Source organism: Seriola lalandi, unplaced genomic scaffold, assembly GCF_002814215.2.
Source record: "Seriola lalandi dorsalis isolate HSWRI2012SDOR001 ecotype SW California unplaced genomic scaffold, Sedor1 jcf7180002054689, whole genome shotgun sequence".
Classification (NCBI taxonomy): Eukaryota; Metazoa; Chordata; class Actinopteri; order Carangiformes; family Carangidae; genus Seriola; species Seriola lalandi.
The window spans coordinates 2,784,171-2,802,300 of NW_019525242.1; the positions used below are offsets into that span (position 1 = coordinate 2,784,171).

The window sequence follows — 18,130 nt, forward strand, 5'->3', positions numbered from 1 at the left end:
GGGGGGGGGGGTACGTCCATGGAGAGAGGTCTCGTAGGCATACAAAAACTGACAGAAGGAAAAAGCTAAGGTGACACTATGGGAGCCTCCTGACAAAGAAATAAAACACTGATGAGTCATGTGATTCACAAATAACACCGACATTATCAGCGTAGCTGAAGAAGCACCGGCACAGGAAATAAAGAGGACTATCAGTGTGAAAGAGTCTCATTTGACTACATGTGATGAACTCTGATGTGATCTTACTAGAGACACATTTGTCAGATGAGCAGTCAAAGGCTGAGAGCCAGAACTGAACTAACAACATAACAGGGGCTCACCCAAAACCGCTCAACGGCAAGGCCACCCTGGGAGTGTTAGACTGTAATTATATCTTTATGAAAATTCTTCTTTTATCACAAATGGATGTGATTTCACAAGCATCACACATGATTTGAACACATGCAGTTATGTGACTTTGAAAGCTGCCATTCATGTAGAGCCCACAGCAGAAAACCGTGCACAGTGGCTCAAGACATAAAAAGACAAGACTCCTTATTCGTGAGGTGTCAAATCCTTATCTACAACAGCAACCTAAACAGGATTCAGTGTACTAAAATGGCTATAAATATATTAGGAGAGACGTTTCTAATAGTGAGGTATACTGTTTAGTTAAGGCTGTGGTACTCAGAGTGCTGCTTTTGCAACATTTACACCACACTGAACAAATGACAACGAGCCAGAACAGTGGTGCTACAGCACAGCAGACCTGAACCGAAACTGTCATAACCTGGAAAAACAAAAACACAGAGCAACTTCTCTCACACAGACACATGCACACAATCTGCGGCCCTTTCTCACGAGATGTGCAAAGGAAGTCAAGGCAGAAAAGAAAGCTCATGCAACCAACCAGGGATGGGAATCTTTTACGATTTAGATTTTTGATTCTTGAGTCATGTTTTAATTCAAATATCAAATCTCAACTGTAATTGGCATATTTCAGCGCGGTCAAAAGTGGTGAACCAAACTACATTTGATCTTTCACGGTGCTCTGATCATTCAGACAGGCTTGCAGGCGATGAGCACCTATCCAAGAATTTCAAGGTAAGAAAACCACACGTTCTGAATGGGGCAATATTTAACAAGAATTAACGAATAACAGCAATAAAACTAGTCATTATCATGTGGGTAGAACTAAAACTGCTTAGAGAGTGGGGGCTTTTGCTGTGTCACTTAATTGTTCTGTGAGGATTCTTATAAACATGAACTAATCAGTAACTGGCAAATGATCAGCCGACTGTGAAGACATTAAAACCAGTCATCAGTATCAATTCATATTAGACTGGTGTATTACTTAGGAAGAAACACCTCACTGTAACTGACTGAAAGAAAACCACAAAAGAGCCGTGTGCATAAGCAAAAATACCAAATATATATTCAATCTATCCAGATGCAAACCTCAGTATTCTTTTTTTTTGTTTGTTTCTTTTAATGGACACATACATAGGCATTGACGGATAAAATCTCATATTTTGTTATGATGGTTTTGCTCAAATGACCTGCAACTTTTGACACGCAGTGACAGAAAACAGAGCACATTCCACTGTGACGTACATGGATTTTCCAACACTGAAAAAACAATACTGTCATTATCTGTGGCAGATGCAGGCAGCATGCCGAAAAAAAAAAAATTTCCAGCAACTGGAACACTTGTCTTAATTATTCTCAGAATGAATGAGAGCACATTACTTTAATATCATAACCAGCCAAGCAAGATTTCTTTTGTGCTGCATGCCGTCAGTTTTTTTGTGACGGATCCAACCCCTGCCTGCTATTGACTGATCTTGTGCGATCATATATGTAAAGCCTAAATGAAAACTTGAAAACCTCCTAGGGGACCAAACCTATCCAATTACACAGAGCACTTTATATAGAAACTCCAAAAACTGAGCACATGTTTTGACGACTGTTTCTGCAAACACATGGAGCTGCACCTCTCCTGCATCACTACAGCACTGACACAAATTGCCCAGGGGTAGAACAAATCCTGACCTGTTTTATAGAAACAAAGGGATCAAATTAAAATGTTCCTACTGAGTGAGCAGAGTACACAAATATGCCCCCATGGGCTGGCAGCACCTGCTACGCTCTGCTCCCAGCAAAACCCCCCCATAATTTCTCTGAACCCTGTTTAGTCCAAGTGTAGCATCTCTATCAGTTCAAAAAACACCTGACCAGAGAGACAGAAACTCACTCCCCTAACCCCACGGTGTGCAGGCCTGCCCTGGATGCTACTGCAGTTTAGCAGCTCTGTCCAGCTGTTTGTTGGATTTATACTCCTGCAACTCATATTCTGTAAAGTGAAAACATACTGTTTAGCATTTAAGAGTATGTAAGTATGTAAGTTAAGCAGGCAAATGGAGTTATGTTAGAAGTTTAGAAGTAAGTAATAGTTTGATCTTTTGCCTGGAACATGCAGCTTTTGCTTCAGTCTTTTAGCATGATATGTGTGGCGGTGTAAAGTCCATGTTCAAGACCCCTTTGACAACATTGTTGTTCAAATACAAGTCATCTGGAAACATTAAAAAAATACAGCCGGAGATGGAAAATCACAGAGCTAACATTAACCTAATTAGCTAGCTAGCTACAATTGATCAAGTCTGCCATAGACAGTTGTCAGCCAGGTGGATTGATGCTGGCTGGCTAGAAATGAGAAGTTTGCTTTTGTTTACAATTGTCTGAAATCAAGGACCAATGGTTTGGAAAATTGTTTAGAATTTTGAGTGGTAAATCTGCTGGTGTTACTGTGAACTACTGCATACGTGATAAAACTGCATCTCGCACCAGACCACGTGTTTCAGATTGATCACTGTATATTTTTTGCGAAAGCAGTGACGGACTGACTGTTAGGTGACCCTGCTGTTAGGTGACTGTGCTTGAGGAGCTTATGTTTGGCCCAAATGTTATCTAACTGTGGCTGATGACAAATACACTGTACAGGTACTTTACTAGTGGTGTTCAAGGACTTAAAAGGGGTCTTAAGGGAGTCCTCTACTAGCCCCACTTAGATACTTATCAGTATCTATAATCGGCTGCATAAAAAATAGCTTTTGCTAAATTCTGTAACTTCATACCCATAATAGCATAAGGAAGCTTGGTGCTGGAAAGGTTGTTCTTTCACAAAGGGCATTTAGCCAGAAGGTATTGTGGTTAATTGAGGAAGTCTATCTGAGAATGCAGAGGCTCGACCTCTTCACCCCGAGTCAGTGCGGCACAGATGAAGCCAGTCTGCTGGCTAAACCTGAGCGTCATTAACCCTTTCAAACAGGAGCGTTGAGGCAAGCTCCTCAGGACAACACACTTAAAGGCTCTACTCTATTTTTCTTAATCTTGCTCCTCCTTGTCATTCTATATATAGCCATATCACCAAGGGCTCTGTGCAGAGCTCCATAGAATATGGAGGACAAGAAGGATACAGAGACGGTTGATGAATATGAAAAAAGACAAGCAAGTGGAGGGGATGGCAACTTGGTTCATTCATTTATTCTGGGACAAACTCTCCTCGCACATTCAGAAGTTTAAAGAACTATTTGTTGTTCAAGGGCAGAGGATTTACTGTCAGACTGTACCTTCTGTAAAAGCACAAGGCCAAGGAGCCAAGGAGTAGAGACTATGAAACAAGAAAAGAGGGTTTTCACAGCTACTCCATGTGGCCTGCATTATTGATGGGCTTAGCCTAATCCACAGTGAATACATGTAGCGCCACATCATGACACAATCCATGTTTTCGGGGGTGATACGCACACAGTGAACTGCCATGACGTGAACCTTTGTGCGGATGTTTGTTCTTGCGCATATGCTCACAAAGCCTATACTGACAGACATGGCAGTCAACTATAGTCATACCCAACGGCGAAGCAGCTTTTTTCTGCTGTGTGCCTGAGATCAACAGAGAGCTCATGTGAAGGCATTGACAGTTACACTTCTGTCTCAAGTACAGGTATGCGCATCAAAGTAAATAGCAGGGGCATCCTCCCTGCACGCTTTCAAACACTGTATTTCAACTCTTTAGTAAATAGATGGCGTGAATGCAATGCAAAGCAACGTAGCTCTGTGTGTAAGGTCAAAATAAGACATGTATACAATTGTATTTTAAGAATTTAACACAGATATTTGTTATTTTCAACGAGGGATAAACTATTGAATTTCACACTAACATTAAGTTTCACATATACTGACTATATCCTGTATCAATTTCATATCAGTAATTTGCTACAGTTATTTCAAAGGTGCTAATTTCTCATTAAGCTCAACTTTTAGACTTAATCGTCCACAAAATGAAGGAGAGCAGTTGCGGAGGTGAAAACAGATATTAACTTGGGAAAACAGAGCAACAATAAGCAGAGATCTCTGTAGGACTATCTATGTTTTCATAAGTTTCCTGTGTTCCTAATGAGTTCAAGTAATGACCACTAAATTTGTTTCTGGTCCTGGCAACACTTATGCTGTGTAAGGCTAACAATATCAACCATTCCCATGACTACTACTGCTGCGTTCCTATCCAACAAAGTACCAATGAGAAAAGCTTACACCACTGCATTTAACCCCCAGCTACTCTAGTGGGGCGGCTCTGTGGTCACAAAGTTATGGTTGGAGTAGGGAGCCTGTAGTTATGAATGAGTGCAGCTATTTCAACATGAAGAGCAGCAGAGAGAGAGAAAGAGAGAGAGAGAGAGCATGAACATAAATAAACATTCTGACCTATCTACAACCCAAATACTTTTTATGTTGCATTATTATCCTGCAACACACCATAGTTTTATTTAGTCATTATATTTCATTCACATCACCTAAAAGCGGTGATTCCTCTCAGTGCTGCTTTGCAACGGCATTCAGAGTGAGACTCAAAAACAGCAGCATTTGGTATCATAAGCAGCACACACACACACACACACACACACACACACACACACACACACACACACACTCGGTTTATAACCCAGCAGGAACACTATTCTCAAATCCCAGAGACTGTAGCTCTTTCTTAATCTGAAAAAGTCTTCTGCAGCAACATATCAGCCTATAATATAGCATTTCTATATACACATGACTATTTTTAGCGGCTGAAGAAAAATTTAAATAAACACTCTTCTACATACATGGTCAAAGTGTAACCCCAGACTAGCCCGTCTGAAACCCCACAATAACCCGTAGGCTAGCCTGCGTACCATTTCTGCCAGTGAGTGGTACAGTCAACTATGGCCGAGTGTGTTCCTGGTGGTTGCATGGAGGCCTCGTCCTGCCCTTTTCTGTTGCTGCTAACATGTGAGTGTGTGTGTGTGTGTGTACGGCATTGACTGTAATGTCACATTCACGCACTGATGCTAACCTTGTCTGGCATATGCATTAGCCCTTTTCTTCTGTTTTCACTGAGAACTCCTCTGCAGTGAACGTAAAAAGAGGCTACAAAATTCCTTAAACTGTCCTCACACTCAGGCCTTACACGCAGACTGACCTCACATTCACATCACATTTACATACACACACAGTCTTTACACCCTCACTGCAGCGCGCACCCCAAACATCTACACTTGTGTGTGTTACAATCTTAATGTATACGGCATGAATAAATGGTCGAAACCTGCGGCTTCCTGCTCGCCACAATTTGGTGACAGGGGTGATGGGGCGGCATTGATGTGCCCCCCCACCCCCCCACCCCCGAGGGAAGTGCAGAATGTCTCAGTCACGCAAGCTGGAGTCACGCTGCTGTATTTGCACAAACCCCTACACTGCACCACCATCACACCGTTCTCCAAAATTACAGCCAGTTGTGCTGCACTGAGGTATGCTCTTCGCTGGGCCAAACTATCTGATACAGGTGAATCCTCTATTTCGGCTTCTAATGCTATATCTTATATTGAAAAATCTCCGACCGCTTTAGCAGGAGGTCAGTGCCTTCTCTGTCTAGTTTGGCAATTTGATGTAACCCCATAGATGAGTATGAAGAAAGAGGTCTGATTCCCATGTGATGAACAAATGATGAGAGTGCATGAGACTGGAAGGTGGAATGGGTAAATGCATCTGAACATGAAGTGTTTTTTTGATCTTTGTTTGCTTTTTTTTTTTTCTTCTGAAATGCAAAGTGCACTTAACATGGCATGCCTTGCAGGTCAAGAGAAACTTTGAGTTGCTTTAGTACATTCTGTACCGGTGAAATGGCACGACAGATAGAAAATGAGTCTTGCTACAAAATGTTCTCCACAGATATCGGCTGACATGCTCCTCTTCTCTAAATAGACTTTTACACGAAAATGGTGGTTGATTACAAATAAAATAAAAAATAGCCTTGTTCAAATGTTGGTGCAATTTCTTAAATGAGATTCTTATTGTAAGGCTTTTGGTTGTGTGCAGTACTTCCCAGGCAGAAACATATCTAGTCTTAAGACTCTACAAACAACAACATCCATGTAGCAACTACAGTAAATACTAAAGCATCAAAGAAGTGCGTTAGTCTTTACATCAAAACTATCATTTCACATTTGGCAACATCCAGTCCTTCATAAATCTCAAGCTCAAGCTATGGCTTCTCAGCAGCATAAAGGGAGCACCAAGCCTTGGAGAAGCTCTGCTCAAACCATCATTATATCTGTGCAGTTCACCATAGATAAATTTATACCCTTGACCCTTTCCTTTCCAGTGGTTCAGCAGAACAGCAGAAACACAACTGCCTTACAGCCTAAGAATATGTGTAAAAACACATAAGTGTGAGTACATGACTTGAATGCTAACATGCACGGACAGATGTTTAATATCACCTCGTTCTTGCCTCTCCGCGAGTCGCTTTCATACTGAACAGCAGCTCCTAGTTAGTAACCGTAGCCTTGAGCAAACGTTATCTATTACAGTTTGTTTTACACGGACTGATTAATTGATTGAAACTGGCTGCTCATGCAAAATTAAATCAAAAATCAATTTCAATTCTAATTTGTAGTGGGTGGGGAACAACAGCATTGTGGGATGATTTCTGACAGTCCCAGTGAAATGTGCAGCAGCAAGGTCATCTGTGGCCTCAGTGTTTTGTGGCGACGAAATGGTGAAATTGACTTGACTGCATGGTACACAAACTGTTTTCATATTGTGCTTTTCAAGCCGAGTGGCACAAAGTGCTTTACAAAGTCGCTCATTCACCCACACATCCAGAGTCATCACTGTCACTTCAGAATTCACAGAGAGGAACAAAAACAAATCAAAGTGTGATCAAAGAACAATGATGGTTACCATCAACAAATGTGTGGCTGGTGTTGTTTTCACTGTGTGTGTGTGTGTGTGTGTGTGTGTGTGTGTGTGTGTGTGTGTGTGTGTGTGTGTGTGTGTGTGTGTTCATGGAGACAATGTAGCTCTAACTACCACAGAGGCGGTTTTGAGTAATTTGGTAGGTGTTTATTTGTCTGAGGACAGATTTTGTCAACATGATAGTGTCACAACCATGAAAGATACAGTCACAAAACTTTACAGTGTGTGTATCTGGTTCGACGTGGGTATAGTACTCATGGAATAACGTAGTAATGACTACTGCGTACTCTTAGTAAACATCTTTAGGTGTTGTGGATTTAACGCTCAAAAACCCATCTAATCTACTACATCAAGACAGTTTGATTAGATTTGATTGACAGGGATCAAACAACCCATCAGTCGTCATCAGACCCTGCAGATCACATGTTGCTTAATTTCATGTGTCCACTTGGGTCATCAGGTCGAGTAGTGTCTCATATTAGGATCTAAATGGACATATATATCGGATATTAATTATTTGGAACATCGTCTATCGTCTGTCGCCCAGTTGGCTACAGACTGTTTTATCATTGGGGAAGGAGGTTGAAATACAACTTGCATCATTTATATAAATATGTCTCTGACGCATATAAACCAATTATTTTAGTTTCTATGACTTTGTTCTCACGACAGCATCATTATTATCATTGAGCTGCTCTTTTCCACCGTGGCAACTTAACAGATTAAATTTAATGATAGCACATCATGCTGCTGCCGGTGTTTGTGTTTTCTCTCTGTTAGGGTCTTGTTTTTGTCGACCGCATTTTGGTTCAGGTCTAATAATCCTCAGGTTATGCCTGGCTGTGCTTGGATTCCCCTCAGATCAGGTCTCTCTTTTTGAAAATTATTTTATGCACATCGGGTTCAGGTAGGTTTTCCGAAGGTTTTCTTTGTAGGGCCTTTCAACCAGTTGCTTCAGAGTTAAAACACAGGAAAATGTGGCTACAGTTTGGGTAATAACTTTACCCAGGGCTGGGACCACTGCAGATATTAGAAATTTAATCTGGCCTTTAATCTTGGTAATAACATTACCCAAACTGTCACCTGCAAATATGTGTTTCAACCTGGTTCAGCTTTAACCAATTATACTTTCGGCATTCACTTCTACTTTCAAAAAAATATGTTCAGGCTGGGGATCTGTTCAAAAACCTTTCTGAGCGATCACACTACGTGCTCCATTAAAACTGGATGTACAGCTGTGGCTTCACAGCTTCACCGCGTGCGTGACTCCTATGTGCCCCCTCCACTCAACAGATCTTCTCTTAAGGGCTGGGACCAATGCAGATATTAGAGATAAAGGCCTTTTAATCCCTAATCTGATTACACATTATGACAAACCCCTTGCTTTTTCAATTGTTTGTGGTGATGTTCACGTATATCCTTTCCTCTTAATACTGACTGTAATAACAACAAGGGGAATTTTGCTATTGGGCAACTCAAAACAGAAGAGACAGGAAGGTGGGGAGAAGGCTAAGTGTCACACAGGACTGACGGGTTGATGCAACACCATGAAATACGAGCTGATGTTTACGTATATCGATAACTAAGTGAGAGAGAAGAAAACAGGATGCCTGCTGTGTTTCAGGAAAAGTACACAGGACAAAGGATGAATGGTAGCTAGCCAAAAATGGCAGGGAAGTGGCCAATGATAAGGAGAACAAGGGAAGTCACGAGACGGTCCCTCGATTAAGAAATGTGTTCATTCAAATAGTTCTTGTGCTTTTAGATAGAAACTATGTGAAGGAATGTTCCTGCTTGTAATGAGAACGTTGTTAACTCTAGCACCGTGTGTCACCAGCAGAAAGACAGCTTGTTTTCATCCACATTCCTGTTTATGGTATTGTTCATGACACATTGTATAATCACCCTTAAGCTACGGGAAGTCAAATTAACTAACTCGGTCCTACCAGCCTCATGATAAGACCAGACTGATGTCTGTTTTTGCAGCATTAACACTGTCCTGCTGAGGAACGCAAATATATTCAGGAAGACATCCAGAGTGAAGGCAGCCAGAGCAATTTTGTTTCATCCAACCTATGCAGTCAAATATTTTGCTTGCAAACAAGCACTGGGCAGTCTAGCAGGTGCTCTTATCGCCAAGGGGACAACTTGCCCAAATTTGGTGCTTGGCAGGTGTTCATTTGGTCTGCAAACACCTCGATTCCTGACGGTGTGACAATCATTAAGACACCAAACTAGCTCAGAGACACTAAGAAGGAAAAGCAGAGTTAAACAAACTGTCAAACAAGGTCGACTGTCAGTTTTAGAGGTCATGTTTAGGTCGTCAATCACGGTTTTTATGTGGGCCTACATCTCCTGAAGGTGAGCCCTTGCATCAGGGTAACAGAGTAATAGGGTGTTTATCCAGCAGCTTATCACAATGATGACTGACGCTGAGCCCGTGTGGTTTTCTTCAAATGTGCATCCTCATCAGCTTGCAAATCCTAAGGAAATACATTGTCTTTTAATAGTGCTTTATCCCCATGATGTAGCAATGGTGTATGCATCAGGGCTCAAACAACAATGCCCTCAGGGCAGGGAACATACAGATCTATGACAGAAGCTGCTATGTCCACATGGGGCTGTGTGAAGGTTATGGCTCCGATTTTTTTTTTTTTTTGCCTCCAGTTATTCATTACAGGAGCGTTAAAGGAGAGCGGGCTTTCCTTTCCTCTGATAGACAGCAACAATTTATAAGCATGAGTAGAAGCTTCCTCTGCTGCTGCTGCTGCGCTGCATGGGTCCACTAACACAGAGCCAGTGCAGCATCTCAGCTGCATGCAGCTTTCCTGAGCGGGCACAATGCAGCAACGCTGAGTGAACTTCCCTCACACACACACACACACACACACACACACACACACACACACACACACACACACACACACACACACACACACACGGCCAGTTTGGAACGGTACCCTCATTGCCCGGTCTAAGCTATTTTCCCCTCTTTAAACTTGTCACCTCAGCAAGTGGAACAGTGCTGCCGCAGTTCTGTGGAATGTACAGTTAGGTCCAGGGCAGCCGGCCCCTCATATTAGCTTTGATCCGTATTTGCTAAGGTTGCCCCGGACGGTGTTTTGTTTTAGCTGACTACTGCAACCGGATTTTGCAAAACCTCAATTACTCCCTTTACCTCAGCAAATCAGCAAAATTGCTTTTCCCCCCACACAGCTGCAAATAGATTCAATCATTCCGCATAATTTCTTTAAATGAAAACAAGTGTTTGTCAGCGAAATGCTTCTCCTGCATTTGTTGTTCTGCAAAATAATCCAACTATGCTGCATTGTTTAAGGGAAAATGTGAGTCTTTGTTACGTGTTTGAGCCGAGTCCCACAGCCCACCACACGCTTAGCTTTAGGAACAGGATACCTTCAAAGAGAAACACCATTCCACTCAAGGGTAGAGCTGATACCATCACAAATTAGGAGACTTTTCACGAGTACACACAAAGAGGTGTTTCTGTTATTTAGACCACCCTCACTGAAATAAATGAGGCGGACAAAATAACAAACACCTGCTTGTATAATGCATTACAACTCAACAGCACCACAAACCTCCAAAATGACCATAAAGTTGAATCAACACCTCTCTGAAACATAAACCCTCATGAGGGTAGGATGTAGGTTAGTTATAGCTAGGTGTACCTAATTCATTGCCAACTGAGCGTACGTCAAATACGTATGATAAGATGCTTTAAAACGAGCACTCGGGGTCCTTCCTAAGACTTTCATCCATTCAAGTTCCAGGGATTCCCTTCTTTAAAACCCCAAATCTACCCCTGCGCCCAGCACACCACTACTGAAGACACGCAGTGAAACGAAGATGTTGAAATTAAATGGTAACTTGCCAGCATAAACACCAGAATAAACACTGGGACTTTTGTAATATGTGAAAGCCTGTTTGGGCTGTGGCTAACAGGCATCTGTCCCTTCAAGGCGAACACTCTCAGCCTTGTTGTTGCTGCCAATGAGTGTGTTACGGGAAATTGCCCTGTTTGAGTATGTGAGTGTGTGCACACACGTGGCTCATTGCCAAAGTTGGTGGACGCATTTCATTGCCATTCATTTATTTATTGTACATCACCTTATTAGTCAAACTTGTTAGTGCAATAATTACTTTAAAGCATTTTCCCTTTTATTTTGTACAAAAATTCATGGCAATACCAAACCTTGTTAGTAAGTACTTCATAAGACGCAGAGGAGATCAGTTTTTTTGTGCCTTTAAATGTATTGTTATTATCAGGTTACAGTATCTCAATGCAACACCACAGATACATAGAACAACGTTATAACTTTACACACTTTCTTTTTGAATGTTGCAGAGTTTGTGTTGAGCAGAGCTGCACCGATAGATCGACTGATATCAGCTTGTACATTTCAAATATATGTCAGTGTTGGTGTAACTGTGAGCTGACACACGACACAAAATTTCAGCACAGAAATGCAGGAGATATGTCATTTATCAAATATGTTTGTTATGTGCATCTGTTAAAGTCTCAAATATTGATATTGGTATCAGTCTAGCTGCTGAGCTAAAGTTCTGACAACAGCTGTTACAAAGCTTCTCCTAGGTCCTCATCTGTCTGGCCGCTGCATCGTATTATCTGTGCACAATGTGATGTATTGTATGCATGATAGATAAAAGAAGTTGTTCACGCTATTAGTGGCAGGATAACAAATGGATCAGTGCCTTCTTATGGACACTGGATTCTTTTGCTGACAGATGATGGAGATGAAGGATTTTACTTAAACACTGCATCAAAAAGAAAGTCTGCAGAGAAATCTGGAAGCAGCATGTAGAAGGTAGCACCAACTACTGACTTAAAATGTATTCTTTTATGTTAAGAAGTTCTTTATCGCAAGAAAAAGTTTGATAATAGTTTAAACTAGTAGAGTATGATAATTATAACTGCATAAATTCTATAAATGCTGATCAATAAATTATGGCAATAAACTACCATGATACAATACTCAAACTGTCTGGTGGCTCCATCTGCCTTGCAGGTGAGCAATGGGTTAATATGAAACAGTTCAATAACATACCTGAGAAAGATGTGCACACAGAATTACACTGAAAAGTAATTCTGGCTACTTATCTCACATGAGACAGACATGCAATATTGTCAGAGCAGCCACGCTTTGAAGTGGAATGTGTGAATTTTCAATCTCTGCATTCATCTTTTGCAGAAATTACATGCACAATTACAGCAATATCACATTTCACCTTTGATTTCACTTTTGCTTCTCTTTAAATTCAGGAACAGGGGATTCAAATCAAGTGTTACTGACTTTTGAATGATCAAGTTGTTTCCTTTTTTGATTCTCTCCTTGTCCAACATGGAATTTGCAACCGTGTGTGTCCACGGACAAGAGCAGATTTGAATACTGCAACACATACCTGCATAACACTTCACTGTGCTGCCGCAGCTAGCATAGCGTTATTATTACTGTATCTCTGTGAATTGTACATGATGCGGTCCCGGGTAGACCTCGACAGGCACCACTGACAGGGTAAAGCTGAGGTAAGATGACAGCCATAAATCCCACAGTCGCGCTGCATAGACACACGGCAATTTCACAGCGCTCAAGTAAATATTTTGTTTAACCAGTGATGTGATAGAAGATGTTTTGACCGGTGAGTCCCCATGTCTGCGCTGTTCTAGAGGATTACCAACCTGATATTACATAAACACAACCGGAACCCAAATCATATTAGCAACCCCGTTTATTTCATCCTCCGCAGTCCCAAAATAACACGCAAAAAGGCTACTCACCGTTCGTGCGGTACCGGAGAGTTAGGATTTCCGGACGCGTTGAAATCGTCTCCGACACTTCACTTGAAAACACAGCCGTCTGTTTTCCTCCGCGTCGTCGCTGCTGTTGGAGAAAAATGAACACAGGCTCGGAGCGGTTGTACGGTCGCATGTACTGCAGTGTTCACAGCAGTCTGCTGTCGGCCCCCTTCTTCTTCATGATGCTTTGTCGTGGTTGGTAAAGGGAACGGTGCATTACCGCCGCCGTGTGGCGTGGAGTCAGTACAGCTCGGTCAATTCAGGACTGGTCTCCCGTCGTAGGTCTTGCGCGTCTCGCTCAACGACTACATTCAAGTCACCGTCAGAAAAGTTGACCTCCGCTCCGATTTTCAAAATAAAACCAAAAGACATGTAAAGAGAGAGTAAACGGTGATAATAAACAAAATGTGGGATTCAAGGACACACGTTTCAAACTGTTGCGATGGTTGTGCCATATTTTCACAAAAAGCTATCAAATATCTATTTTACTCTTAAAAACTGATCATCATAAAGCATCTAACATGGATAATAAAGGTGATGTTGCGATCATACCTAGAAAATCCGGTACAAAATAAAAGACAACAGAGCGTTCAGTGTCACATTTAAACTGCAGTTATTTGTTCTAATTATTCATTTACATGAAATGTGGTTTGAATATTTTACACCATAAACATTCATTGTTGCTTGACCTGCATTTTTCTTTTTATATTGACTTTTAACTTTATTACGGGCACTAACTATTCCATATTTTAAGCATATAAAAGGAAATAATATTTTTTTAAAAGTTAAAAGACAGAGAATAATGCAGTTGGAAATGATAGGCTACTAGCTGCTGCCACTGTGTTTCGACAGTAAATACACCCAAAATAGGCATTTAGTTTAACACTTAAAATTAACAACAAAAGACAAGCTCTCAGTTAAAATATTTGCTGACCAAGATTATAAATTTGAGAGTAGACACAGTTGAGTTTCTTTCATTTTTATGTGAAAAAATAAATTATATACAGTAAAAAAATTAACAAAACTGTGAATTCTGAAAACAATAAATTAGAGGATTCACAGTAGGAGAAATGATAAGAAATTCTATTAAAATAAAAAAAGTTATTGAAGGGTTTGCCATAAATCTTTTGAACCTTATTGCATATTCATAAAATAAAAATGTATAGTCACAAGGAGGTTATATGGGGCGCACATTTGCATGAACTTTGCCATTATTTCTATAGAATTTACACATTTTTATGAGATATGTAGGACCTGTAGGACATGTAGGACCAAACTGTATTTAAATAAATGAAATACATAAACGATTATGTTGTTGACAATAGTTTCATCTGTGAAAAAAGCAAGTGCAACAAAATCCAATTTGAGCAAAAAAAGCCTGCAAATAAATGGGCTGCATAACTTTAATCTAGATGTTAGAAAGGTATTTGTGGTTATAATGCAGAAAGGTGTATCCAAGAAAAACGCACTAACTTGAAGAGGCTTTGCTTCGACATGATAGTCACAATAAGAGAAACAGAAGAGAGTAAATTAGTCGTTGTTGTTGTTGTTGTTACATTTAAATCTGAATGAAAAAACATTAAAGAAACATTATCCATCATGTTTTTCCCATGCTGAGTAACTCAGTCCCTAACGGTGTCAATTCTCTCCTCTCACTGTTATTAATAACCTGCCTGACAACATCAATCACAGATCATTACTATTATAATAATCTACTTATGAATCCTAGCTCCAGATGACAACCAAAACCTGATTTATTGTTCAATTTTCATAGCCTATCTAAAGACTCACAACAGTATCAACAGGTGTGGGTGGATTTTTTACCGGATGCCACTTTCTTTGCTCCTTTTAGTCAAAAACACCTTGACTGTAGATTCAATACTTCGATACATTTTCATGCTTGTGAGCAGAATTCAGAGATAAACTATGCATCCCTGTTGACATTTCAGGGACACATATTTGCATTGTTTCATTTTATGTACAGTGGCTTCAGAAAGTATCCAGATCCCTTCACTTAGGCCTGTATGTCAGAATACTTTCATATACTGGCAGTGGCTGACACAGTGTTAGTGGCTGTGCAAATGCAAACACTCGCTCTGTGTACTGACAAGGTTTCCGTGACCGGTGAAGGGGCAGTGTGTATCAAGATAGTTTAGGTTAGAGGAAATATCGGAGAGACTCAGCCGAACATCTGAGCCTCAGTCAACCCGGATCAGGAGTCTGTTGTGCACCGAAATCACTGACCAGCAGACGCCTCAGAACGGTGAGCGTGGTTGGAATCTTTGATTTGTTTATGTTGTTCCTGAGTTTTGTGACGTATAACCCTGGCCGTCTGAATCCTTTTTTTATGCACTGCAGTTCCAAGGTGGAAATACTCATGACGGTGACTGCTTCTTTCACTCCTGATACGTCTTGTACTATGTGAAAAACAATCCATATAGACATGTTAACAAGGTTAAAAACTTGATTTCCATTAGAGGGAGTCTTAAAAAAACTCCTGGCATTGTTTTTTTTCTCTCTCTCTCGTATTAAGGCCTATCACTGTGATAAGCCACTGAGAGAACTGTGGAGCTTCCTAAATGTTTTCCCTGCTTTCAGTTCAGTCCTGAATATTCGATCATTATCAGCTCCTAGGACTCATTCTTTCGCCTCCGTATTGTTATGGAGCCGGATGTGGGCCGCCAACATTTTGGAGATTTTCAAGAGGGCCACTTGAAAAGTTGGAAAAGGTTGGAAACTGCTGCCCTAGATATATATATATGGCCAGAAACACAACTCCATAATGTAAATCCATAAGTAATGGTAGAGTAAATAAGAAGCTGTTTGCTATGCACCATATAAACTTAAAAGGTGATGTCAGTGTTGTGTTCGCTTATTGCTTCTGCTGTCCCAAAGTGGACAAAACATTTTTTTAAATCAGTTATTGCAGGTTTCAGGTAGGACGACATCAACTGTTGAAAAACATCCAAAAGTTATAATTATTCCATTTTATCTGCAAGAAATGATGACTGAAGAAAATTAAATACAAAGTAATTGTCTTTAGTTGGTGACTGCTGGTAATAGTGGAATGTTTTTGCATATTGTGTCTGACAGCTCTTCCATCGTGGAGATCAGCAGGGTTGTCTCCCCTTGGGGTTTTTCAGTTGTTTTGCAAGGTGTCACTCCAATTGTGACAGCCTTATGGAGAGGGACATGCGCCATGACATATGCTACGATAATGTCAAATGAACTTTCTAAAGTCACGGGAACTTGAATCGTTTCTCACAAAAGCAAACAATATGGGCCAGGTCTCTTTTTTGAAAATACATGAAAAAAAGGTTTTAAAACAATCAAGTGCCCATGTACTTGATATTACATGCTAGCAATGTTTTGTAAGGTAAACAGTGAAATCCTTTTCTACTTAAACTGATGCAAATGTCAGATGTCAACTACAATTTCAACATGGAAAAATGCACTTGTAGTGAGTCAGCAGAGCTTACGTTTAAACAAATACATTACAATAAAGAAAGAGAAGCTTAGAGATTCAGAGTAGAACATTGTAGTAATTTACAGCAAACACTGTTTCCTCTGACTATCCCGCTGATTTGGACAAACGTTTTCCTGATGAATTGATCAACGTAAGACTGACCTGAAAGACAGAACATGCCTCCAATCAAAGCTGCAGTTTCCCCATGTCCTAATGGTCTGGACTCAATTTTATCATAAAACTAGAAAAAATATTGGAAAAGTAGCTGTTGGATTAAGAAGATGATGGCCAACACAAATAATATGGAGTTTTAGCCCACAGCTTAAAATGAAGAATCTTTAAAATGTAGAAATTCTGAACCATCAATTTGTTAAACACATTTAGGTAAAGGTTATCTATATTATCAAGGTTAGAAATTGTCAAAGTTTCAAATTATTGTTTTGGAACCAGTTTTGAGTGTAGATGCTGATGATATCCTGTCTTTCTTTAGTTTGCTAAAGGGTTAGGAGAGAAGACAGTTTTCCTCTCAACAGTGTCTGGAGTTTCATGGTCTTTCTCCTTCTCGTCTGAAACGAATACCTTTACTCTGAAAATCAAAAATTACAACTTTTTTTATCATGCAGCTCAAAATTGTCAAAGGTGACTCAACTGCCTTTAACCTTATCATTATGAATCTTTTGTTTATTGCAGATTCTTAATCTGAGTCCTATTTGACAGGTTAAACATATATGATATCATACATATTCTTTTATTCTTTCCTTATTCAATCTATTTTTGGCCGACAAATAAAATCACAGATAAATATGCAAACAAAAAAAAAAAAAAATGCAAATAATGATAATAATGAGAAGTTTGGGGTTTTATATTTGCATCCATTTAATTCCTAAATAAAAGAAAAACAGCAATCCAAAAGTGACCATCCAGAATGCATTTAGGGAAAAGTGCAAAGATATTTAGCAAAAATGTAACAGTTTGCTTCACAAGAATATGCACATGTACTTAATTAAACACTGTACAATTGCCTAGAGCTTCAGCCAAAAGTACAAAATGTAAATATGCAAAATTATGCACTTATATGCAAAAATCTTATTTCAAAGTACAAGAGTTCAAAGAGGAATTCGGGTTAACACCTTAAATCTTGTGGGCAAAGATTAAAAATACAACAGAAGATGCTGATTTGAATTTAATATAATATAAGCTTTCTGTTAGACATAGGCATACCAAGGAAAAATTTGAGATTAATATTTGCAATCGATATTCATTTATTGAGCTTTATTGTAGGACTTTGAGTTCAAAGTCATTTAATTTTAAAAGTAACATGAGCCAGAATCCTGTTCCTAATTTTGGTCAGTTTGAAACCATAAATGAGAGGATTCATGATGGGAGGTATGACAAGAAATTCTATTGCAACAAAGTTTTGAAGGTTTCGAGGTAAATCCTTTGAACCAAATCTCATACTCATAACATCAAAAAGGATGGTCAAAAGAAAAGTGAGTAAGGAGAATAAATGTGGCACACATGTTTGCATGAACTTTGCCCTGTTTTCTATAGAATTC

At 39.9% G+C, this 18,130-nt stretch overlaps 1 protein-coding gene and 1 pseudogene across 4 annotated transcripts in view; both read right to left on the bottom strand.

Annotated features, from left to right (window-relative positions):
• adarb1b (adenosine deaminase RNA specific B1b) overlaps positions 1–13,248 on the bottom strand; it is a 111,446-nt gene extending 98,198 nt beyond the window's left edge. For 2 of the 4 annotated variants that reach the window (XM_023423144.2, XM_087178459.1), the window contains exon 1: positions 13,091–13,248. The gene's annotated coding sequence lies outside the window, so the exon portion shown is untranslated. The remainder of the gene's footprint in view (positions 1–13,090) is intronic. The other 2 variants (XM_023423145.2, XM_087178460.1) reach the window with 1 other exon arrangement.
• Positions 13,249–14,123: 875 nt separating this feature from the next.
• LOC111667414 (olfactory receptor 6B1-like) overlaps positions 14,124–18,130 on the bottom strand; it is a 4,539-nt pseudogene continuing 532 nt past the window's right edge.